The 26,725-nt window shown below is 36.2% G+C and overlaps 2 long non-coding RNA genes and 1 pseudogene across 2 annotated transcripts; 2 read left to right on the plus strand and 1 right to left on the minus strand.

Moving 5' to 3' along the window:
• The first annotated feature begins 275 nt into the window (after positions 1-275).
• On the plus strand, positions 276-25,637 carry LOC104707984 (nudix hydrolase 6-like; annotated as a pseudogene).
• Positions 14,297-14,946, minus strand: LOC104790476 (uncharacterized). The gene is made up of 2 exons (XR_768693.2): positions 14,654-14,946; positions 14,297-14,551 (listed from the first exon to the last, which is right to left on the minus strand). It is a non-coding gene; the product is annotated as an uncharacterized LOC104790476 (long non-coding RNA).
• On the plus strand, positions 15,495-17,626 carry LOC147949869 (uncharacterized). The gene is made up of 3 exons (XR_015595973.1): positions 15,495-16,792; positions 16,940-17,191; positions 17,329-17,626. It is a non-coding gene; the product is annotated as an uncharacterized LOC147949869 (long non-coding RNA).
• Positions 25,638-26,725: the final 1,088 nt, after the last annotated feature.

Genomic DNA, 26,725 nt, shown 5'->3' on the forward strand with positions numbered 1-26,725 from the left:
CTCCCTAAGACGAGGTGTCAAGACTTTGTTATAAAAAAACATTTGAGTTCGAATCCATTCATTCATTACCAAAAATAACTCAAGTTTCTCTCAAGGTTTGTCTCTTCTTTTACTCACATTTGAGCTTTCCAGAGAGACATTGTGTTATGTTCATAACATAATATTCTTTCTTTCTACATCATGGAACTATGGAAGGTGGAACTCAGGAGACCCTTTTACTTCAATGGGAATAAGAGAAACAACACATAGGTGTTAAGGTGAACTTGACAGAACCAATGACTGTTGAGCATTTTGTCTTAGCACTGAGGGCTTCACTTGTGGAATGGAGGAATCTGGTTGGTATTCATTAACAGACCCAGTTTAGATTTAGAGATGTTATGTTTAAAGCTGGTTAATGGGCTTGAGAATCTTATTCCACCTGCGAAAGCGATAATTAAGATGTTATGTTGAAACCTTTTTGTTTGTTTTGGATTTGATTCTTGTTCAGTTTTGTTGATTCCAGTTTTTGTTTGTCAGCAATGGTTTGAATACAACCATACCGAGAAGGAATACATAATGCTAACATCTTGGCTCGGAGAGTTACCTAGCACTCTTCCTGCCAATGCGTCTCATCGTATTGGAGTCGGTGCTTTTGTACTAAACTGTCGCCCTATTACTTTGAACCTGAACTGAAAAAGATCCAAATGGCTAAAGGTGTTAGTTATTATAATTTCATATCTGCTAGCAAATAATTGGACTAGACCACTGGATTAATTTCTCTTTGATGTATGTATCACTTTATTGAATAGCTAATTCTTGCCTTGTTCTTTGGTAGTTACCATTTTTTTTCCAGTTGCAGGTGCTCGTGGTTTAGGAGACTAGTGGATATTTCAAAGATAAAGATGTGTGGAAAGCTGCTTACCGGTGTTATTAAAGAGGTGAGTTTGTGGAATCTATGTTGTGTGTGTAATTTGATCGTTATTTCCCTAAATGAATATTTACAGTCAGAAGAAGTGTTAAATCTTAGTAAGAACAATGATAACACCAATTTTAGTACAAGTTAAGATCAAAGCAGACTAAACAAAAGAACCCTTTTACGTATATTTTCTACAATAGTTGTCTACTAGTATTTAAGTAGACTTGGTATGTATCGAAATACGTCACTACTACATAGAAGTTAATGAATGCTATAACTTCATTGCGATATAGCCATCTAAGCATGTCAGCTTAGTATAGAGTTATATTATGATCACATGTTAATCCCATAGGCTTAATAATATCAAATGCGATCCATTAGCAATTAATTAAATCTTCGTTTGGTTAATTTGAACCAATAAGCCTAAGTTTCTTAAGAGAACCGTAATGATCTTCTTCTTGGGACGTCCGGGAAGGTGGGGGAGGGGGGGGGGGGGGGGGGGGGGGGGGGGGGGTCGCAGCCACAAACGAGAAAAAAGGGAAAAAAGAGATGGATTCGTGGTGGTGGTTGTTGCCTCCATGTGAGCCGTGAAAAGGTTCGGTTGTGATGAGGGAGAGAGGGAGATGAATTTGGCATGAGAACGAAAAGCAGAGGCGAGCTTGGTTGTGGGGATAAAATCGTAGATGCTGTTGGTGAGAGACAAGATTGCCGTTTTGGTTTCTGGGGGCGAGCTGTTACATCGCATGAGAGGAGAAGGAACAGATTGGAGATGAATGGATCTGATCGTGTTCCATGGAGGAAGATAGAAAAAGAAAGAGATTATAAAGATAGAAGAAGTAAGACGTGAAGGATGGAGTCGTGACGGAGGTGAGAGAGAGAGAAAGCGGTAGAGGTGGGGAAGCCTCTTGTGGGTCTGTTTAGTCATGTTATGGCTGTGGGAAGCTTTGTTAGTGGTAGGAGAACAAAGGTGAAGAGGAGAACGAAATTGGAGGCAAGATGGAGATAAAGGCAGTGTGCAGGAGCCAGCTTTGAAGGCTCCTCGGCGCCGGAGCTAAGGATGTTCCAGAAATATGAAGATACTCCGATAAATTCCATCAAGCCAAGAGTCCATAGAAACTGATAGAACTCCATTAGAAGTTAATCTCGAAGAGTTATGAGCGTTGCTTCCTGGCCAAATAATTGTTGGGAACTGATATGAGGAATAAGTATAAACCCTCGCTCTTTCTAGGCGACGTTTGGAGGTCCAAAACTAGTCTGATCGGGACGGAATTTGGTGGAGAGACTGGTGGTAGTACACGATCCATATTCAACGGCGGGATTGCAAGTTGAACTGTTAGTTTGTGTTATATTCGAGTGTTATTATGAAGACATTGTATGGATTGAATGGTAGCAATTTGTATTGTTGGGTGAGCCAACGAGTTCGGTTTGAGGTGGAACATTGCAGGAGCTTTCATTGCTTATGGTGTTAGGTCATGGGGGGGTTGGAACCAAGACAAAGCTCAAGGGTGCGGGGTTAAAGGTGAGATGGTGAATCGGTGAGTTCATTGGAGAAGTGTTTCTCTGGCTGGACAAAATAAAGTATTCTACCCCGCTTCTTTTGTTACTTGGTCACTAGGGATGGTTGGTTGTGCGACACAGTAACTAGTTAGATGAGATGGTGTTTGAGATACGTGGTTAAGTGAAGTTTGTTATGGAAAAGGAGTCAAGTGTTCTAGATGATATTGGATGTTAAAGAAAATTTAAGCACTGTCATCATATTTTACGAATGTAAGGTGCTTGCGGAGCTTAAGTATGTTCGTATGAATGTGTTTGGTAGCTGTAAAGTATGGGTTACGCGTGGAAGTTTTAGTAATGAGGAGTTTACGCTAGTTGTTTTGTTGGAATTATGGAGTTTCGATGAGATCGTTTCCTGTGTGTTCTATAAGAAGATTGGAAATCCGGATACACTCGTTTCACATCTTTGTGCACTCTTGAGTTGTGTTTCTATAACTCACAAAAATAAAATCTTGTGTTCACTTTCTACCCACACGTAAATAGGTGTGGTTTTTAGAAAACCGCTTCAACTGAGTATTTCAATAATAAAACTCATTTATATATGTATATATACATAAGTGTTAGAGTTTTTACTTAGTATATACGTTTGTCATCTATTTGTAAGCTAGTGTATGGTAATCGGTACGTCTAGAAAGAGTTTGTACGTACAAAAGATAACATATAATAATATTATACTAATGTATGGTTATTTTTTTTTCTAAAACTTTTTGTTGCTTGCATTATATGTTAACTTTTTTTCAAACTCTTAAATATATTGAAATTCTTATATAATTATGTATTAAACTGTTTAGCAAATATTATTGAATAATTTTATTTTATTTCATATGTAAAACCGCACTTATCCTGCATAACGCTTTCCCCGCAGTTGAACCGTACCGCACTTTCAATTTACATTATCCGCACTCTAAAAAACGCAGTTACCATTTGAAGCCAGATCTTTTAAAATAAATGGTATAGTGGGGTCATTACTTGATTGCTTAGGTATAAATAATATGACAAGAATATGAACTAATGGCTTAAACCTATAGAAATACACTAATTCAGCAATATCCAAAATCAAACTTGACTAATATGGACTAAAACAAATTTACACTAAAACCATATTATATGAGTAATTTTTTACTGATTATCAATACATTATTATACATCAAATATTAATCTACCAATATTTGTTGTGACTTTATGTTTTTATTTTTATTTTGTTGCTTAGACAATTTCTGATCTTAACTGAATATTTTATATGACGACATGTTTTATTATATTTTCAAACAGTGTATACACTACACGAAAACAGGTTATTCCCGACTGCGGTAGTAATCGTTAGTTAGTCGCTAATTTTCTGTTTACGACTCTGTTACGACTAATACTTGTAGTCGTAAATTCTTAGTCACTAAAAGAATTAGTGGTATAAATAGTCGTTATTTAACGACTACTGTACGAAAAAACTAGGTAGTCGTAACAGAGTCATAACTTGTTACGACTATGATACGACAAGGTTACGATTAACCAGCAGTTATATAGGCAGTTGTAAAGGAATCGTGGTGTAGTCGTAACCTATGGAGACTCGGTTACGACTGATTTACGACTAACCATTATGTACAGTATTTTCGCTTGTAGTCGTAAAGAAGTCGTAAAATACTTGCTATTGATTTACGACTATTTGGCTACTATTGTTTTATGCCCCATATTACATCTGTTTAGCAACTAATGTGTTTTGGAAAACAAATTTGTGAATGTTTTAAATTGAAATTGGAACCTGTTTATCAAAATATTATGAAACCAATATTGTAAATACAACAAAAACTAAGAATTGAGACAGTAACGTCATATTAACCGAAGATTCATAATAACAACCAAAAAGATTCAAAATGCATACCAAGTTTCTCACAAGTCATATTTAAGTAGAGAGAAACAACAAAAAATGATATTGGTATGTAGCTCAACAAAAGAGACAAGTTCATCATGAGTTACGTCTAAGAAATTGGAGAGTGAAAATAGAACCTAAAAAGCATCCATGTTTGATGTTGGAGAAGGATCCGGATTTGAAGGTGGAGCTGTTGAAGGAAGTGTGGTTGAGGGTGGCTCGGTGGTTGCTTCAGCTGATTGAGAGTTCAAGAAGTCCATAAAGGCCGGGTCAGTTTTTTGCATGTACTTCTCCACTAAGGACAAGTGCTCTAGCTTGTCCTTCTGCTCAGCCACAGCTTGGAAATGAAGTGCTTCACGGGCAGCAAGCTCTGCATCACGAGCAGCAACCTCAACATCACGGCGAGAATTCTAAGCAGCCTGCTCTTCGATTTTACGTTGAGTTTCCTCAGTTGCTCTTGCAACGACTGAAACATTACTGACTCATGTCGTTGGTTGTCCTTGCCATTGAGAACAGGTTGAAGAGTATACTTAAGACTTCCAACTCCATACAAATTTCCTCGTGAATCCTTCTGAGTAGACTATGAAAACAAAGAGACAATCACTAAATAAAGAGGCTGTAAATATCGCAAGATAATTCAATGTGGGTTGTGAAAAGTGATACTTTACCTGAATAAAGATGGTTGTGTAATCATCTGCTGTGAGCTTTGGAGGCTGTGAAGTATCTTCTGCAAGGTCGGACAACTTCTCCTACAAGTTCTTCTCATAATTGAGAGTGATTTTCTGTGCCTTCCGATCAACATAAGTACCATCTGGCTTGGTATGTGTCTTAATAAAAGCCTCACCAAGACTCACCGATCTTCCTAATTCTGTTTCCTGCAATGTTACAAGAGAAGCAAGGATTAGGACATCATTTAAAGCTCCACATGTAAAGAAAAGCAAAATTTATGGATATATAAAACTTACTAACCATTTTGGTTTGGATTTGTTGATAAGAATTCTGCCCTGAAAAGTGGATGTGAGGACCAAGACCATTACGATCAGACAAAAGAGCTTTAGAGTAGGTGAGACTCTGTTGTTGTGTTCGCCAAATAGTATCTCCGATCCATTTAGGTCGCTCTCCACTTGTCTTGGCATTGCTAATCATGTCTTTCATCCGGCGTTGATAGATGAGCTCGAAAAACTGTTGAACTGTCCCAGTAATCAAAGGATCCCATGTGTGTGTTTTCTAGAAAGCAAAGAGAATAGAATGATGTTAGTGGAAACTCAACAAGTTAAGCTATATGTGAAAAGTTAAAGAGAGAAAACTGTACCGCAAACTCAATGAAATATCTCTCTTGTCTCTCCCGAGGCACACATGACCAGCTGTAGTATGGACCATCAAATTTATTTGTGAAAACTTTAGTAATCTTCCTTACCAGTCTCGATTTGTAATCGCTAGTAAACCTGCAAACACATGAAACAGATGTCAAAAAACGAGTATGCACAGAACCAACACAAAACAGAACCTATTATGAACAATCAAAACAGAACCTATTAAGAACAATCAAAGGTAGATTGAAAAGTAACTTCAGCAAAACAAATATCAATGCTCTAAAACTAACGATCACAGACATCAATGCTCTAAAACTAACCATCACAGACAAAAAATTAACAACCACTTAACATAAGTAATAATACCAGGTCGTGTTTGGCATCGGTGTGGGGGAGAGGACGGTGGTAAACTTCTCACAGTTTGGCACTCTAAGCAGGGCATTTAGAGTGATAATTGAGTCCTGGAGTTCCAGATTTGAAGCCGCATAATCATCGTGGTAGTTGTGACCGTGAGAAGATGGACGACTCTGAGCGTGAGAGTTATCAGCTGGAGTCGGTGGAGTGTCTCGTACACTACAAGAAAATCGTGTATTCTTAGCATTGGAAAAACGCTATCGAACGATATTATAGCATTTTCGTAAATGCTCTATCATCGCCCGCGATAATAGGTCCGACACATTAGATAGCGCTTTTTAGTGTGCTATTTATTGGTAATATAAAATAGCATTTGTACACGTGCTATATTCCTTTTTATAATAGCACTCTTGTTTTGTTATTTTAATTTTTTTAATAGCATTACTTTATGTTATAATATTTTTTAACTGATTTTGATTAATTTAACTGATTTTTCATTAATTTATTATTTATTATTTATTGTATTTAAATAAAAAAGGTTAAACCTTTGAAATCCTGAACACATTAATTGAAATCAAAGTTTACAATGTTCTAAAGGCATAAACTAATAAATCAAAATCCAACCACACAAGCTCAAAGTACACCACAATTTCACACAAATACAAGTTTATCATTAGGCCACGCAAATACAAGTTTCGATTTGTAAATCCTTCTTCTTCTTTCACACCGTTTCCTTTGTTGGCCCACTTACACCTAAATAGAGGAACATGAAACTTGTGGTAGTCCAGTATTATGATCTCTTGTATCACTCCATAGAACGCAACTATGTCCGCCATAGGTTTAGTGTCTCTCGCACTAGATCTACACATGCTAAAGGCTTCATATGTTACTCCACTGTTCTGAGTCTTACGCATTACATCCTCAGTGTGAAATCGATGCCCATTGATGACAAACCCTTTATATGTTTCAGCTGTATGTCTTGGTCCATAAGCTAACCATCTCAGTTACGCATTAAAAGGCTTAGTAAATATTTACCTTCCAATAAGGTAACTCGAATAGGATGGACCATTTCTTCCACCTCCAATTATCATTGTCTTCATCGTCTTCTTCGTCCAAAGGCACCTCATCTTCAGATACTCCTTTTCGTTTCTTTCTACTTTTTTCTCAAAATGGTTTGCCAAACTCATTTTTCAAATCCTTGAGTATGTTAAAAATTTCTGCTCCACTTTGAATTCTACTCGAACTCCCTTCCTCCACAGTGTTGTCAAACCATTTTTTTCTTCTTCTATAAGGATTTCCAGGTCTAAGTCTTTTTCTGTTTCCCAAATAAACATGCTTCCGACTGAATTTCAACCACCTGAAGGGTGTATCCTTTCCACACACATGTTTGCCTTTCACCTTACACCCAGCTAATGTTCCTAAAGCAGGATAATCAGTGATACTCCACAACAACATTGCTTTAAGTGTAAAATTCTCCTCGTAAACCACAAGCCCTTCATTCCACAATTCCTTAAGGTCATCTATCAATGGAGCTAGATAGACGTCAATGTTGTTGCGTGGTGATGTAGGTCTTGGGATCAACAGACTCAGCATTATATTCTCTGTTTTCATACACAATGTTGGATGCATGTTATAGTTAACTAAGAACACTGGCCATGTGCTGTATGTGCTAGACTGAATGCAGAAAGGATTCATCCCATCTGTAGAGATACCAAGGCAGAGGTTTCTTGGTTCAGCTGAAAACTCTGGCCATTTATCAGTCACATTCGCCCACGTTAAAGAGTCCACTGGATGCCTCATTGTACCATCTGAACTATTATTGTTGAAATGCCAACAAACCTCTTCAGCCGTCCTTCTGGATCTAAATAGCCGTCTCAATCTGTCTTTGATTGAAAAATATCTTAATACCTTGGCTGGTATCCCATTTTTCTCCTCACCAGTTTGCTTATCCCTCTCCCATCTTGAAACACTACACCTTGGACAGCTTTCCATAGCCTCGTATTCCTTCCGATATAGAATATAATCGTTCTTACATGCATGAATCATATCATATCGGAAGCCAAACATCTTCAGGAACTTCTTTATCCCATATGTTGATTGCAGGAGAACATTATCCGTGGGAAGCATATCGTGAATCATTGTCAGCAGCTGATCAAAATAGTTCTCTCACATTCCACTCTTCACTTTGAGGCGGTAAAGCCCCATAACTGCAGACACCTTCGTGTAGTTGGGAAATTTGGAGTATAGTGGAGTTTTTGCATCATCGAGCTTCTTCCTAAACTCAGACTCTTCTTCACTACCACCATCAACAACATCTGCCTGATCTACAAAGTAGCTCGTCGATTGAGAACAACCATCAAAGAAAGCTGTCCTAATCAAGTCATAAGCATCTAACTCAACTTTCAGATCTTCAGCTGACTTACAGTCTTAATATCCCCATGCTTACTCCAACATGAATTTCTCTTGTATTTCTGATCCACACCCCTAATCACTAAATGATCCAACACTGTAGCTATCGTTTGATGGCACATATTAGGGCAATCTATACAGGGACAGAACATGTCACTAGGATTACCCAATCTCAGTGCAGATGCATGCACAAAATTAGTTGCCCATGTCTGAAACTCAAGGTTGGCCCTTCAAGTGGAAAAAATTTCAATGGTTAATTCTTAGAAAACGAAAAACATATAACAGAAAAAAAAAAAAAAAGACAAGTTCATACCTTGGAAGCCAGACCCAAGACTTGTCCATCTTACAAAACCACCAAAACTCGACCACAAAAACAATGTTGAATCGACCACAAACACAGGGTTGTCAAACCATATCAATCAAAAACACAGATCGAAGAGAACAAGAACTTAATAAAAACTTAAACTCCTAAATAATTACTCACCAAACGAAAAGATCTAAGTCTTTGCGAACTTAAAAAATTCTCTGTAAAATTGAAAAAAAAATGCTAATTAGATCTATATTCCCACACATAACGCAAATTTAGAACAATATTAAGAACGAAAACGCAAATTTACAGTACCTTAAACACAAACGAATCCTGAAATCTGCATGCAAAAGAACAAAAGAAACGAATCACCTTCGGTTTGATAAGAATACCAAACAGTGATAACGATTTGATAAACGAATCGATTAAACAAAAGAAACTGACGAGAGAGGCTTCGAGTGAGGCTTGACAGATTAGATATGGAAAACTGAGAAATCCGACGAGTGAGGCTTCGAGTGAAACCAAACGAATGAGAAATCGACGAGTGAGGCTACGAGTGAGGCCAAACGAATCCCTTATAAATTGCGTGAGATTAGAGATTGAAAACTGACAGATTAGAGACTGAAAAAAACGGAGAAGGTGAGACGAGTGAGACGAAGTGAGAAGGTGAGGCGTTTGGAAGTGACTGAGTCGAGAGAAAATTCTGGATCTATTCCTTTTTTTTCGTAATGGCGGGCATTAAAAAAATATATTCCCGCTTTCCATTTCAATAGCATTTTTTAATGAGATATGCTATTAATTGATACCCACAAAAACTAAAAACTTTCCGCGTCAACATTTTTAAGTTTGACCGATGCATTTATAGCGTCTACTTATAAATAAATGTTATCTATAATTTCATGTTTATTTAACATAGCATAAAGGCGTTAAAAGACTATCTTCTTATGCTATAAATACACGATTTTCTTGTAGTGGTAGTGGAGGTGATAACTCTCTAATTTACATGTTTTTAGCATCCTTTTTTGTCCATATTTTGCATTGTTTATACCATAACCTTAGCATTTTTAGGTGATTAACTGTAGGAATTCACTTTTAGACCATTAAGGGTGTTGCATTCTTGCATTTGCATACTTTGGATGAAAACAGGTGATTTAGAGCCTAAAATGGGGAGAAACAAGGACAAATCCGAGCATCTACCCGAAAGAGCCATCGAGCTGGAAGAACAGTCCGAACCCCAACACGATCGAGGAGGATCCAAGAACAGAAAGAACAATCCGAGAGCCTACCCGAAGAGCAACCCGAGCATATCCTCGTGCACGCCATCGAGCAGACCCTCAGGCAGGACTGGGAAGCTAGGGTTAATGGGTTTCCATATATAACCCCCTCTTCTTCCTCTCGCCCTAGCACGCCGCAGACCCTCAGAATAGAGAGCGAGAGCTTCTGGGAGAGAACTGAGCGACTCAAAACTCTTTCTACACTTTTTTAGGATTTTATTTTCATTTCTTTTGCATTTTCGATTCTATACTCTTCTACTCTACTCTATATTTAATACAATGCAATTTTCTTTTATCTATACTTTTATGTTTTTTGCAATGAGATCTGAGTAGTGTAGTAAGGTTTCTAGGGATGGGATAGACAATTTTGTGTTCTTGATCGGTTAGGATGTCTTAGCTTTTATATTTATGTTTTATAAATTCCCTTATAGATTGGTGTTCTTAATGCTATCAACAGACTGAGAGGTTGATATCAGATCTAAGGTGTTTTACCACCAAGAGGTGTAGATGAAATGCTTGAATCAATCAATGCTAGAGATTTACTCACTTAGCCTAAGAGATTAGATGAGTAAGGGGTTTACTGACAATAATGGGTCGGTTTGTATTGCCTGCTTGGTCATGTTTCTCCAACGAGAGTTAGGTAGGGAAGTGATCAAGGTTGATTGTTTCTATCACGAGAGTGTTTAAACAAGATTTTAGAGATTCATTGTCTAGGGAATATCCGCTTGAGGCATGTAGGACATCCGTACTGGTTAGGAACACTTAGGAGTCGAGTACCCCATCCTTAGGAGCTTTCGTATTTAGATTGTTTACATTTAATTCATCACTCGATCCCTTACCCGAACAGGTACACGATCACCTGCTTCGAGTATACCTTCGAGCTGTTCTTGTTCATCTTGTTTACTCGATCACCCCACCCGATCGTGTGCTTAGGTCGTGTGGTTCTTGTTCTTTTGCTTTCTTTTTGTTTATTTTAGGATTGTTAGATCAACCCCAACTATTGCTTGGCTTGACTTGCTTGTTTCTGACTGCATCCTATCTGCTAGCATAATAACCATTTCGATTGATAACCCTTTGTACTACAACTGCATAGGGAATTGATATCTTGGGTGAAAATCCTGTTATCAGGAGGCTCAGCATCAAACTGTCGAGGATTGTTCTGGACCTCTTGTGACAAAAGAGCCTGTCGAGTCTGACGTTGTTGGTTCACCAAGGTCTGCAAAAGGGTCTGTGGCGGTGGATAGTTGCAGATCTGTGGTGTTGCTGATGGTGAGTGTCTCGGGAAAACGTTGTCTTGCTCTTGGGGTGACTCGGTAGAGGATTTGATCTTCTCGCTTCCTTGATGGGGGTCGACCCTTCGGTTCTTTGGAATACATAAGGAACCATTTTCCTCTTTCGTCCTCGCTTAACTAGAGATTTGGTTGGAGCCTTCGTTGGAGCCATCGTGAATGTCGGGAATCACCGAAGAATAGAGACGAAAGATGGGAGAATATATATGAGAGATGGATGAGAGGATTCAGAAAGCGAGATGGATGAGAGGATTCAGAAATTCTAAGAGAAGATGATAAGAAGATGGATTCAAAGATGATAAGAAAAGAGGATCAGAGAGGAGTGGAAAAGAGGATCGAAAAAATTAGGTTAATGAAATTTAGAATTAAAAATTAGGATAAAAGGGGCAAAATCAATTACCCGTAAACCAAATTAATTTTGGTTTCGTGGAACAATAGAAAATTTATGGGATTAATTGGTTCCTGGGTTTAATTCACTCAAACCATTGGGATTAATTGGTTTCCTATGTAAAATTAATTCATAATTTTTTAATTTAGTCGCTAATAGTCGGTAATTAGTGTCGAGGAAGAAATCTTCGATAACAATCAAACCAACACGTCTTCCTTCCATTAGGGAGATAAAACAACTTTGTATCTTCCATGCAAACTGGACAAGACAATTTACCATGGATTGTCCATCCTGATAACATGTCATACGCTGAAAAGTCACTTATCGTCCACAATAGCGCTGCTTTTAGATTTAAATTTTTATTCAAGGACACATCGTATGCATCGACTCCAGTAGACCACTCGAGACTAGCTCGCGGATGATTTGGCCCAGAATTCAAAATTGTAAGAAACAAGAACTCTTCATTCATGCACATACCAGGGGGTAGATTGTATGGATTCAAGATCACAGGCCACAATGAATAATTTCGAAACATGCCAAATGGATTGAACCCATCTGTGCATAATCCAAGATAAACGTTACGGGGTTCTTCCGCAGATCAAGGATTTTGTTCTTGAAAATATTTCCACTCCGCCACATCTGAAGGATGACCCATTTCTACCTCCTTTGATTTGTGCTCAGCATGCCATCTCATTGCCAATGCAGTCTTGTGGCTCTGGTACATCCTCTTCAATCTATCAGCAATAGATAAATACCAAATACGACTATATGGTACTTTGGTTCTACATCGGGCTTTCTTAGGCTTCCATCTTTCAGCACCACAAAACAAACAAGTCTTTTCCTTTTCGTCATCTTTCCAGAAGATCATACAATTGTTAATACAAACATCAATTGTATTATATGGGAGACCTAATTTGCGCATTAATTTTTCCGTCTCGTAATGTGAACTGGTTTCCTGGTTTCTTTCTGGTAAATACTCATTCAAAATTTCGCACACCGAATCCACTAACTTCTCACTCATATTATACTCCGCCTTATTTTGCATGACTTGAGCAGCTAACGATAATTGTTAGTGACCTTCATGGCAACCATCGTATAATGGATTTTTTGCGCCTTCTAACAAGTCGTAGAATTTCTTTGAATGATTACGTATTGGTTCTTCAACATTTTGATAACCCTCATGATAGTTATCATCTAAACCCATATTATAACGAAATGCATCATTCACCATATCCACATATGGATTTTCTACTACATTATCCACATCTACATTACCCACTTCTTGATCACTACCAACATAACTTGTTCCTATATCCATATTGATTTCTTCCCCATGCTTATACCAAATATAATAATCAGGCATATATCCTTTGCTAAAAAAATTATTCCAAATTATTTTTCCCGACATAAATTGTTCGTTCTTACAACTACTACAAGAACAGTGGAACATACCCCCCCCCCTCCAATTATTATGTGCTAGAGATTGCCTATTTACAAATGCCATGAATTGCTCCATCCCCGTTGTAAACTCCGTCGAACAATTGTCCGTCTCTTCATCGAACCTCTTATAAATCCACTCTCGAGAATTACTAATTGTAATTCCCAGACATTATATATGAATTTTTTTTCCCTTTTGACAATTGTGTTTGTTTTGAATGAGTGAGGAGAGAAGTTAGGGTGAAGCTGGTATATATAGAGCCAAATGTGGCGACTACTAAGCGACTAACCAAAATCAGTCGCATTATAAAAGTATACCAACCCCCGCCCCAACCACCAAACGAAATAAATGTGATTTTTTATACCGCCTACTCTACGACTCTGCTACGACCCGCCGAAAAGGTCGCTTCGTAGTCGCCAAATGACGACCACTATACAATTACCATTATGACACGCCAAAAATGTCTCTTAGTAGTTGCCTAGTTGGTGACTCATATGCGTCTACAACATTAGTCGTATATGAGTGTCTATATAACAACAATGCTACGACTACATATATAATTCTATATAATAGTCGTACGTTAGTCGTTCAATTGCGACTACAGTTACGATTATTTGTTGTTGTCGTAATTTAACGACTACGTTACGTTCGATTATATTTAGTCGTAACCGTGTCATATCTTAGTGACTAAATAGCCGGTATTTTTAGAGACTGCAGAGTAGTCGTAAAATGTAGTCGGGAATTGCCGGTTTTCTTGTAGTGATAATATTTATAAAAATAAATAAAAATTCAGTAACACATGCATGTATACTCTACATATGATTTGTGTATTTCCATTATCACTCGCTTTGTTTATTTGATAACACGCATGCAAAATATACATGTCAAATTAACTATCAGCTTGGGGTTGATTTTACAGCTTCAAAATTCAAAATATATATTTAGAGACGTTAAATAGAAGGTAGTGCAACATTTGAGTAATTCTTGATGCTCCTTCTAGAGCTTAATACTTCTACAAAATTATCATAAATGGGATACAAACTTAACTTACTGGTTGCAAACATTCACAGATTAAATTAAGCTATTATTTGCATCAAATAAAATAAACTTACTCCAAGATCATATTATTATTATTATTATTATTATTATTATTATTATTATTATTATTATTATTATTATTATTATTATTATTATTATTATTATTATTATTATTATTATTATTATTATCATTATTATTATTATTATTATAACTTTAAAGACAACATGTCCACAATTCAATATCTTAATAACATTATTATTTAAGACTTAAGAGCAAGCGCATGTTTTTTCAGGGGAATCGGGTGACACTTGATAACATCTTCCGTGATGCAAGTTTACCTTAAGGCATTTTGTGATGCACTCTTGAGTTGTCTTGCAAGAACCTATCCAATAATCGATATTCGGTGTAACATCAGCATCCGCAACTTCTGTAATATTTAATAAAACAAATTAAAAACAGTATATATCATATAACAATAAGCATATCATATAGGTTAAAATTAAGAATGTAGATTTCTTTTGTTGCATACTTGGGATCGAGAGAACAACCAAACACAAGAATACAAAACAGATAGATTGGTATGAGAAAGCCATTTTTTTTTTAATTATTTGTTTTGTGAATGAAACAAATCTAAACACTTACGAGATATATATATATATATATATATATATATATATAGATATTATCTCTCCATAAAATACAATTCTTAGTATCTTTTTAAGAATAATTATATTAAATATTTTGTCAACTTTTAATTTCTAGATATTGTGGGATATAATTTCTAACATATTTGGATTCACAGCATAAGATATGATCATTTTTTGTATGGTAGTAAAGGATTGGAAAAAGATTGGTTTTTAAAATCTCCTATTTTTCATATTTAAATGGTAAATATAATAAGAAATTTTTCTATATTGAATAATTGGTCAACCTTTTATTTATGTTATAGATCTATCTATACTATTAAAAAGGACTATATATTAATAGCTTTTTACACTTTTTGTAAGTATTTATATCAAATTTCATTGGTCGTAAGACTATTTTAAAATTTCTTGTTAAGGGTAAATATATATATATATATAGATATATATATATATATATATATATTAAATTTATTAAAAAATTTAAACAATCATTTAGAATTAATTAGTTTCCAAAAAATAATAATTCACTTTCTCTTTCCCATTAAATACTGAAAAATATACTAATTAATTTTGAAAAATATGAACTAATTATACATAAAAACAAAGATTTAATACTATACTATATTGTTTTTTAGTTATTATACTGGGATAGATTTTCATTTAGAATTATGACTCTCTTAGCCATAGTGTATTGAAACTATGATTTTTGAGAATTTGATGGGATTTAGGAAATTTAGAATTTTAATAGATTTTAGGAAAGTTAATATGATTTTCTGTAAAATTCTTTCAAATCCCACCTAAAATCATGAGATTTGGATTTCTGTATTTTTAACTTAACAAATCCCCTCAAATCCTCCAGAATCCTAGAAATCATTAAAATCCAAATTCATAAAACTGTTTTGAATAACAGTGGATTTTAAATCATCAGTTCAATAACAGTGAATTTTAATAGATTTTTTAAAATCCATAATTGAATAACATAGGATTTGTAAATTTTACACAAATCACTTTTAGCATATTTCTTTGATTTTAGTTACAACTTATTCTTAATTATCATATAATACATATGATTAATAATTATATTGATTTTTTCTGTATATGTTGTGGTTTGATTTTTTTTTTTAATGAAGATATTACGTAGTCTATGAAAAAAATCGGTGTTCAATGTTCCACATCAGTGGATTGGTCAAACTAAAACTTTCGGGTTGATAAATTAATAATTTTATTTGCTCACAATTACAATAATATAATTGCTACTTTGAAATAGTTTTACAATAAGTTTTTTTTACAAGTAAAAAAGATGATGCAAATATGAGAAGAAAACATTATAGGACAAAAGCATACATCAAATAAATTAAAATACTCTCATCTTCTAAACCAAACGGTATAGTGGGGCATTATTTGATTGCTTGGATATAATCCGACAAGAATATGAACTACCGAGTGATTAAACTATACAAATACAATATTTCAGCCATATCCAAAATCAAAATACACTAATATGGGTTAGGATCAACTGCTTGTATAAGTGGAAAGATCGCATGAACTATGATAGACTTATGGTTCAAAACATAAGTATCCTCGGTAAAAAATAAGGTGCACAAATTAATATGGCACCGAGGAAGCAAAAAGTTATAAAAAATCTATAGAACAGATCTAGAGACGTAGACATGAGTAAGAAAGAGATTCAGGTACCTAAGTGTAACATCCGCGAACCAAAATCCTAAAGTTTGGGGGATGCATCGGTCGATGCAAGGTCGGTTTTTGCGAATGAGTTTAAGTTTAAACGTTGCGTTTTGGGGTTAGAAAAACCCTAAAATCACTTATAAAAGGGGGAACTCGAGGGTTTTGTATAATTTGGGCGTTTCTGGAGAAAAAGAAAGAGAGAAAGAAGTTTTTGGTTTTTCTTGAGAGTTCTTGGTGTTTTGAGGCTGTTCTTATAAAGATCTGTAGCTGGGATCGTTGTACGAGCTTCCTAGGAGTGTAGATCTTCTTGTTTGAGTTTCAGAATCTTCTTGAAAACGGTGAGTGCATGACCATGACTTATCTAAGCTTGAGATTTTCACTGATCTGCTTGTTTATGTGTTTATTTGGCTTGTTAGAATGATGTTGTGTCGTTGAGGCTTTGAGAAGCTTATTGTAGATTTGGTTTGTGTGTTTTGTTGGTTCAGGGACGGAGATCTGGCGAGAAGCTTTTGGGGGAAAACGATGCTCGGCATATGCATCGGTCGATGTCATGTGGAGACGTCGGTCGATGGAATTAGGGATTTTGTGCAATGTTAAGCATGCATGGGTCGATGCAGTGTGAGTGTCTGTCAATGCAAGTCAAGCTTGCATCGGTCGATCAGAGCTTGTGTCGGTCGATGCATACCCAATTGGTGTCGGTCGATGTGTGGGTTGGTGTCGGTCGATGTAGTTGTCTGGTTTGTGGTTTGGTTATTGATTGTTGTTTGATGGTTAGAGATATCTCAACTGCTTGTGTGTATAGCCAGTAGATGGGAGGATTGCCTCACTGAGTGTTTATGAAATACTCATGCATCTCATATGTGTTGTGGTGCAGGTAAAGGCAAAGTGTGATAGTGGAATCAAGGCGATGAAGAGGAGGATGTTCTAGTGGCTCGTTGTTTGTGGTCTGACTTCCGTTAGGTTGTTAGATTTGGGTCATTAGAACATTGCTAGGTTGCTGGTTTTATGTTTTATATGAATCATTGGTTATTGGTGTATTATTTTTTGGTTATTGGTTTTATGGTATTTGTTGTTCTTGTTCTGCTGTTTGGTTTTTTGTGGTTAGGCGGCTAGTGCGTATGGGACCACTATCTAATTAGCTAAATATTATGATTATTATTATTATAAAAAAATGGGCCGGTTCGTCTCACTAAGAATCATAACAACAGGAAATCTCAACAAGTTGAGTCATGTCTAGATTGAAAAGGAACCAAAAAGCAAATCGACGTTGTAAATATGTTTGCATGCAGTATTGCAGTTAATGATGTTATAGATAAACATTAAGGATCATAAACCGTGTTTAATCAAAAAGTTTTATTGAAAAGTGTACACAAAGAATGATTGGTTAATCATTGAAAGCAATTAAACTAGCTATAAAATAGTTCAAATCTCTTGAGGAGATAATATTTGGACTTGTAGTTCTTACACTAGAAAGTGTAAAATGAGTGGAACATAAGTGGATGTGTATGAGAAAATTAAGTACGCGTAGTATTACAATGATTCTCAAAAAATACTTATGCGAGATGTACTCTGCTTTGGTGGAAGCAACTACTCTAGATCCCTTATGAGTGTTACAATAAGAGTAAGAAATAATTTAGTCTAGAGAGAAGGTTTTCAAACTGTTAGAATTTTCTCTTAAAGTGATCATATTCCTAGAAGCACTATTTTATAGTTTTCGAGAAAAGGTTTTGTAGATTTTTGACACCTTTGAGGAGAAAAGGGTGAAAGTTTATCTCTATGAGAGAATCTTGGGTGTAGATCATCGTTATTGATCTTAGGGATTACATATTGGGTTGAAATTAGATCGGGAACAAGCTAATAGAAGATCTTAAAGTTGTGTAAATCCAAGATTGAACATTGACTGTAATTGTGTTCAAGAAATATTTTCAATAAAGTTTAAAGATGTATAAAAGAAAAATTGTATATGTCTTTTCTGCACTTACAAGTGGTTCTTATTAAAAGCAATCTATAAGAAAAAGTGCAAAATATGTTGATGATGAAAATATCATCTTATTTCCGGTAGAGATTTCACATACCAATGAATATATAGAGAAATAATCAAATGATGAAATATTACTCTTGGAAGATGGAGAAATCAGATTGTATAAGATCAGATATTTTATTTCACGAGGTTACAGATTTGACATCTGATGAAAGAGATGTTATCTCAAGATGCTTACATCATCTTACATAGAAAAATGTTCTTTTAGTATCATACTAAGAAGAAGAGTTGAAAGATAAAGTTTTACAAGGATAGTATGAATAACTTCTATGTATAAGATGATTGTTTGGATGATTGTATGTTAAAAATATTTGGGTTTAAAGTTCAAATAGATCTTCTATATGAAATGGGTTCCAATGACATGAAGTTCAGCTACCTAGTAGAATATATGATGATCATATGAGTTTGTCCCTTAAAGGACTGTTTATGACAGTCCAGAACGTTGATATATGATCATTAATACATAACCTGAAGATGATGCTTTCATGGGGAGATATATGATCATTTGTGTGGTTGTACTCTTTTTCCCTTATCATGATTTTTATCCCATTAGGTTTTTCCGTGAACCGTTTTTAACGAGACAACAAAAGAACACGCGAAAGATAAACACTTGAAGAGGAATATTATGTTTTCAATGGTGAAAAACTATCATCTTCAAAGTATTTTACATACATTGATGAGATCGTGAGAGACAAAGTTAATGGTCAAGATGAGTAATTTAAGATACTGATAGCCTACAGAAAAATAGTGATGTACGGTGATATACATATCCTACAAATTTGTTCAAGTGGAGATTTGGCGAACCATTTACCAAGACGTTTTCTACCACTACATCAAGAAGTTATTTCTTCATATTGGACTGTGACATTTTGAAGATTTCAAGTGATGTACTCAAGAGGAGGAGAAAAAGCGCGCTGAACTGTTTTTCCCTTAACCATGGTTTTTCCCACTTAGTTTTCTTGGTAAAGTTTTTAACGAGGAAGCATCTCATATGTAAATTTGGGACTACATTTTTATAATGGTCATCCAATGGAGAATGTTATAAATCATTATATTGTTGTATGGATGCCCATTATTGGTCCATTAGTGTAAATCTTACATTCTAATATTGTATCCCTATATATATTTTGTATCCTATGGAATAGAGAATAATACAAGAGAACAATTCTCTAAACCTCTTGTTTTCTAACAAATAATAATTTGTTTTTTTCTGTTGAAATATTTAAAAAAAAACAAAAAACAAAATAGTAAGCAAAATAGTAAGCAAATATTGATGCTAAATTATGTTGGGACTATTATAGTTGCTTAATTTAGGAAAACACTAGAATTGAAGCAATTCACGCAAAATTTCTTTTATTTCTACTATCTGAATTATCTTGTATCCAAGGTGCTTGATAAAACGTTTAAACTAATTTTAATTGAGATTTTTTTTTTACCACCTCGCCTAGTGAATTGATATAGAGTAAATCACTCAGCGTCAGCGATGTGACAAAAGTCTCAGATTAATGAAGTTTGTAATTGTAATGAGCGAATGGTGGATGGATTATATAAAGAAGTCTCTAGTTTTTGTATACACTAGACTGATGCTTTTATTGAACAAAAGACATGAAACAAAGAAACAAAAACATGTTTCTGAAGAGGTTTTCAACGAGGTGTGGGAGTGGAGGTCGAGGCTAGGCCACGCGTTGCGTTGAGGAGGTTGGCATGATCAGAGCTACAGTAAAGATAGTTCTCCCTACCCTTTGTTCGGACAGTGGAGAAACCCATGTATTCCATCTCCTGCGATCTGTTCAAGCAGATTTTAGCCATGATGTATGAGGATGTTTGAAGCTGTTGGGCTGCTGAAAACTGTGTCTGAGTTAAGCCTTACATACCCAAAGGTATATGAGTTTTGTGGGCTAATTTGTCACTTGTCAGGGGTTTGATCAAGATAGTGAATGTTCTTGTGAGGAACTATGCATTTGGAGTCTCACATGTACGATCAATTCTCTGTTTGATTGTGGTAGAGTACATTGCTAGGCTGGTATTAGACATATGAGACTGATGATAGTTGAGTTAACAGATGATCACATGTTTGAGTTCCCTATAAATGACGAATTAGAGAAGTGATATGTGCTTAGCTCATCTGATTAGGTAAGCGTAACAAGACACTGTGTAGAATTGTTCAAGAAAACTGTTTTAGATGCAGAATGAAGATTATCTACAGTGAAGCAGAGGTTTGAAAGTGTAAAACATGATACACAAGGTTCTGTTTTTTTTTTGCCAAGCTTGTGTATGGTCACATTCACATTGTGATTTGATCAAAGAGCTACTTGCTATTTGAATTCTCGACTATCAGCATCCGATTGCCCAACATCCAATTGTGGTTGCAAGGAGAGTCAAAATGCCTACAAACATGAAGTTGTTTCAATAGGCGACGAGACTGATCATCAAAGTGCTTACAGATGTGAAGCACTGTTAGTAGGTAGGTGATTCCCATAACTCAGTATGTTGTTGTGATACATATGTTTGTTTTTGACTTAGTTGATCACTCAAGCTGGGGGTGAATGATTATGGTTCTGGTTTTTGATATAATTCTAATCAATGCCTAGTGATAAGGAGTTTTGTACTTATGGGGGAGAATCACTGTTTATGGGGGAGACTTAATTGATTAATTGGTTGATCTTAGGTTGGTGGTGGATATTTACTTTAGGTTGTTAATGATTGAGAATATGCCAATTGGTTGATCTTAGGTTGGTGGTTTGATCTTACGTTTATAAAAATTGAGAATATGCCAATTGATTAAGTCTGATTAGAGAGCTATTAAGAACATGGTTTCTGCTGCAGCCCGCTGGGGTTTCTGATTATTAGGTTCTTAATCATAGTATTGTTTGAACAAGTTGTTAATTGTTTTTGCTAGATAATGATTGTTGTTTTGTCTTGTTGTTGCTTGTTCTATTTTTGGCTTGTGTTTGTTGGAGTGTCTTTTCAGGATGAACCAGAGAGATGCTTGAGTATCAAACTCAGTCAAAAAGGGGGAGATTGTAAATGGAGATTCTAGAAAAAGTCGTTGTGAGGAACAATTCGTTGTGCCAAACAGACCGTTGTGTCAATCAGGAAGCTGCATCAGATCACAGACGCCCGAGTTGCTGACATGGATGTGTGAGCTGACGTGGCAAGACATGAGTGGATGTGATGATGTGTCGAGGAAAGTGGATGACTTGGCATTGAAGATAGAGCAAGATTGTTCTTGGAGATATGAAGAATATTCTCCACAGCAAATTAAGGCAAAGATAAACTTGAGCAGCAAGCAGCTTCATTATCATTGGAGATATGAATAATATTCTCCACAACAAATAAAGAAAAGATAAGCTTGAGAGCAAAAAGTTTCCTTATCCCTTGATACTTGTATATTCGCTTTATAGGGTTTCTCAAGTTGTGTATATATATTTTAGGAGTAGGACACAAGCCAATTTGAGCACTCTAGAATATTGATACGTTTGTAAACTTCGAAGCCACAAAAATAAGGCTTAGAAGGTGAGTTCTCAGTTCTCTGTGACGTTAATCAGGGAGGTGATTGCGCAGAGAATTGTTTTTCTTTCTTCTAGATCTACATAGGTGTGTGTTTAGATAGAAAAGAGAGAGTCTTAGATTCATTCTTACTCAGGATCAATCTTATTGGGTAGAATAGGTTGAGTAAGGGCCGAGACAAAACTTTATCATTATAAGAGATAAATTTTGTTAATAAGATTGAATAGAAAAGCGTTGGCTTGACGCTTTCCAAGTGTAAATCAGTGTGTTGTGTTTCTCTATACCTTAACATTTTTATGCCACCATGACGAGAAGGAATACACAATGCTTACATCTTGGATCTCTTAGCTACCTAACACACTTACTGCCAATGCGTTATGTCGTATTGGAGTCGGTGCTTTTGTCCTAAACAAGATTACCAGAGAAGTAACAACTTATTAGGGTCTACTTTTGTTGGTCCATCTCTTTGAATCCCAATGGCTCGATAAAGACTCAAATCAATAAAAAGATGTAAGCATTTTCTTTTGGAATGTAGCCAGTGATTGGACTACAGAGGCCGTTAATTTCTTCTATAGTGAATAGGTCTTCTTTTTTTCTCCTTCTGTAGCATGATGTTTGTTTATTTCCGACTAGTATTTTGATCTCTGGCACTATTACAACAAACTTGAACCAGATATTTCCATGTGAAGGTGATCGTGGTCCAGTAGATTGATGGTCATTTCAAAGGTACAGTAGTGTGGAAACTACCTTATGGGATTCTCGCACATTGTTTTTAGTTTAATCTGATCTTATACCTAAACGAATATTTACTAGTAAAAGAAGCTAGGAGTTTAAATCTTTAAAGAATTGACAAAAACAGCCTAAACAATCTCGGTTTCTTTCTTTTTGCTTATGATTTTGCACTTCCCTATGATATCACAGGGTGAGAATATTTGGGAAGGAGCACTTAGGGAAGTGGAAGAAGAAACTGGTGAACGTATCTAGCTTCAAATCCCTAATAACATCTATTGTTTATTGGTTTTATGTCGATGTACTGGAATCTGAATTCTTGTTTTCTATTGGTATTTTACTTCAGATTAAAAATTTGTAGAAGTCTTGGTGTAATACCTGAACTCGATACCCAGAACTGGTCAACGGGTTGACTCTTTGGCCCGGCTCAAAACGCTCTTTAAATTCAAAACCACCAGCTAACAATGAAACAAACTCTTAACTTAACCAACCTGCAAAAGAGAGAGGAATGAGCAATTGATAATTACTCAGTGAGGGAAAACCTCATGGCTCCCGAAGTCTCCACACCCAAATATGCTTAGACAATCCCAAAGTCTAAACCTAAGACAAGCAGCAATCATTGTGTCCTAAATCCTATGACACACAAACATAAGCACATATCACACAAATGGAACTACGTACGTCCCATGATACCAAGTGTCAAACACGCCAACCCGTGCATTACCGGATTCCTCATGGTTTCACACTTCTTCCTTCACGTTATGCATTACCGGATTCCTCATACTTTCGCACTTCTTCCTGCACATTGTGCATTTCCGGATTCCTCATGCTTTTCACTTCTTCCTGCACATTTTCATTTGCGTATCCGGATTCCTCGTGCTTCTCGCACTTCTTCCACGCATAACAACGTGTTGGCTCGTCAGCCAATCCTGATCTACCCGCATTCGCGCGCCCGTAGACCACCACACAACTACAAGGATCTCTCCTTGCATGAATCTCTGCGGCTCACCGCACCTACGTGCCCTTGGCACCTATCTCCTCACACACAAGCACTTATTTTACCACAACAAAACATGCATTCACGCAATCATGCCATCATCAATCAACACGCATAAAATATCCATTTTAGTTCAATCTATAACTCTAAGATACTAATTCTCTTTCTTATACTTTATATAATACGATATTTCTATACTTATAAATATTAATACACTCAACAAGCAAATACGGTTACTGATAATATATGCAACTCGTAAGTATACTCAGCTTAACCTTAGACTAAGCAACTATCCGAACACATTTGAATACGTAGAAGACACCAACTAGTCCTCACCTTAGCCACATGAGTCAAATCCTTTATAAAAGACCAGCAACAACAAAACTCCGATTCGATGCCGATTTCAAACTGCAATGACGTAGATTAAACGATCAAAGATTATATTCCAATAATAATTCATGATTTAATCTAATAAGCAAACCAACCTATTTGTGCTGGTATTTTCCAAATAAATTAATTAGATGTAGTTTAATAAATAAATCAAACAACCAATCTAATAATTCATAACCCACAATTTAGTCCACGTACGATCACATGCTCCCACAATACCAATTCCTAAACCAGCCACAATACACAATTCACCAATATTTATATTAACCAACGTTGTCGACAACGTATGTAACCATGCATGACACCACAAATCAACTCATGCACGTTCCATAAACAAGTTTCGGTTCTGGAACTAAATCTCCTGGTTTAACTGGTTAGCAATGAACGAACAACACAACAACAACAGCACGAGACGTTACGCTTTAACGTTTACCTCTCACGGTGATTAGTCTCGACGCAATGTTAACACGGCGGCAATACTCGTCTACGGACTACGGCTGATCAAGCTCACGGTGGTTAGGTCCTCATGCCACAACAATATACAACAACACAAAGCGACAAATCAGACAAAGCCAATAACTTCCTGCACAAGTTACAAAGAAGATCTAGGTTTCCTTACCTTTAATGGTTTAGACGATGACTACAACTACTCCGGTAACAGTGGTTGCCATCTCCGGTGACACGGTGGTGTCGACGGCAAAAATCTTGTCTCGCTTCTCAACGTTCTCGGATTCTTTCAAACACGACACCACGACAGAGCAATAACAAAAACCATAGTGGCTCAGCTGTCTCTCTCCCACTCTCGGTGGCTGCTGGTCTGGTTTTAGGGTTTATGTTTTGGTTTCTCTTTGACAGCAAATGAAGAAATACATGATGCACAAATACAAACGACATGACCTTTGTCGTTTCACATAATTGATTCTTAATGCGCTTCAAAAGAAACAAACTGGCCCAAATCCCAATTATAAAACCGGGATGTTATACTTGGCTTTCACGTAACAAGTTACAATATCTTCATACCATCTTCCTTGATCGGTTTAGTTAATCTTGACTTCATTTTATTGTCCTCTCGCAGGGAAAGCCACCAAGCATTCTTGGAAAGAAAAACGGATATATTTTTCTTATGTGAGTTAGAACCAATCACTTTTGAAATCAAGATACAAGACTCTGAGATCTTGGCTGCTAAGGTAAATCCTCTTATATATTTTTTTTTAATGACGCTGAACCAATTAAGGATGATTTTAGTTATTGTAGATGTTTTTGATCTCTTGTTGTGGGGTTTTCGCAGTGGATGCTGATTGAGGAATATGTAAACCAACCCTGGAACCAGAAGAAAGAGATGTTTAGGTTTATGGCTAACATCTGCTTAAAGAGATCGCAGGAGATGGAATACATGGGTTTCTCCACTGTCCACACAACGGGTAGGGCGAACTATCTTTACAGCAACTCTGATCATGCCAACCTCCTCAACGCAACGCGTGGCCTAGCCTCCACCTCCACTCCCACCCCTCGTTGAAACCCTCTTCAGAAACATGTTTATGTTTCTTTGTTTCATGTCTATTGTTCAATAAAAGCATCAGTCTAGTGTATACAAAGACTGGAGAATTCTTTATATAATCCATCCACCATTCGCTCATTACAATACAAACTTCATTTATCTGAGACTTTTGTCACATCGCTGACGCTGAGTGATTCACTCTATCAATTCACTAGGCGAGGTGGAAAAAAAAAAGCTCAATTAAAATTAGTTTAAACGTTTTATCAAGGACCTTTGGATACAAGATATTCAGATATAGTAGAAATAAAATAAATTTTGCGCGAATTGCTTCAATTCTAGTGTTTTCCTAAATTTAGCAACTATAATAGTCCCAACATAATTTAACATCGATATATGGCCAAAAAAAATTGCCATATTTGCTTACTATTATGTTTTTTTTTTTAATTTCAAATATTTCAAAAAAAAAAACAGTTTTTTTTTTTTAATTTGTTTGCTCGGAAAGAAACCATTGCGAGAGAAAGTGGAAGTCTAGTCCTTGAACTCAGTTATGAAAACTTCACGTGGTGAACTATTTGGATCAAAAACTTGATAATACTTCCATCTAAAATGTAGTATCGCAGCCAGGTCCACCATGTATCACGTAAATTATTGAACTACTAAGAAAAATTAAATCAAACTGTTAGGGGTGGGCTTACACCCCTTAAAAGGCCTATCCAATCAGCTTCTAGGCCCAGTACAAAAGAAGGGTATTTTGGTCTTTTGATAACCTGACATTCCTCTATAAATATGGGGTACAACATTGGGAGGAAATAGAAGGAAAAAGAGGAAAAAAAGGAAAGAGAGACCCGACTCTCTTGATTCGTCACATAGTCATTCGCAATACGGGTCGTCCATCTTGTCGTCTATCTCTATAGGTCGTCCAGATTGTTGCCTTGCTCCACAGATCGTCCAGATTATCGCTTACTTCCACAGGTCGTCCAGATTGCCGCCTACCTCTGCATGTCGTCCAGATTGTCACCTGACTACCTAGCATCTCACTCATATCACTTAGTTTCTGATAATGGCCTAGCACCCACCGAATGAAATATGAACTACGAATGGCTTGA

This window comes from Camelina sativa, chromosome 1, assembly GCF_030686135.1.
Source record: "Camelina sativa cultivar CO46 ecotype springtype chromosome 1, ASM3068613v1".
NCBI classification, from domain to species: domain Eukaryota; kingdom Viridiplantae; phylum Streptophyta; class Magnoliopsida; order Brassicales; family Brassicaceae; genus Camelina; species Camelina sativa.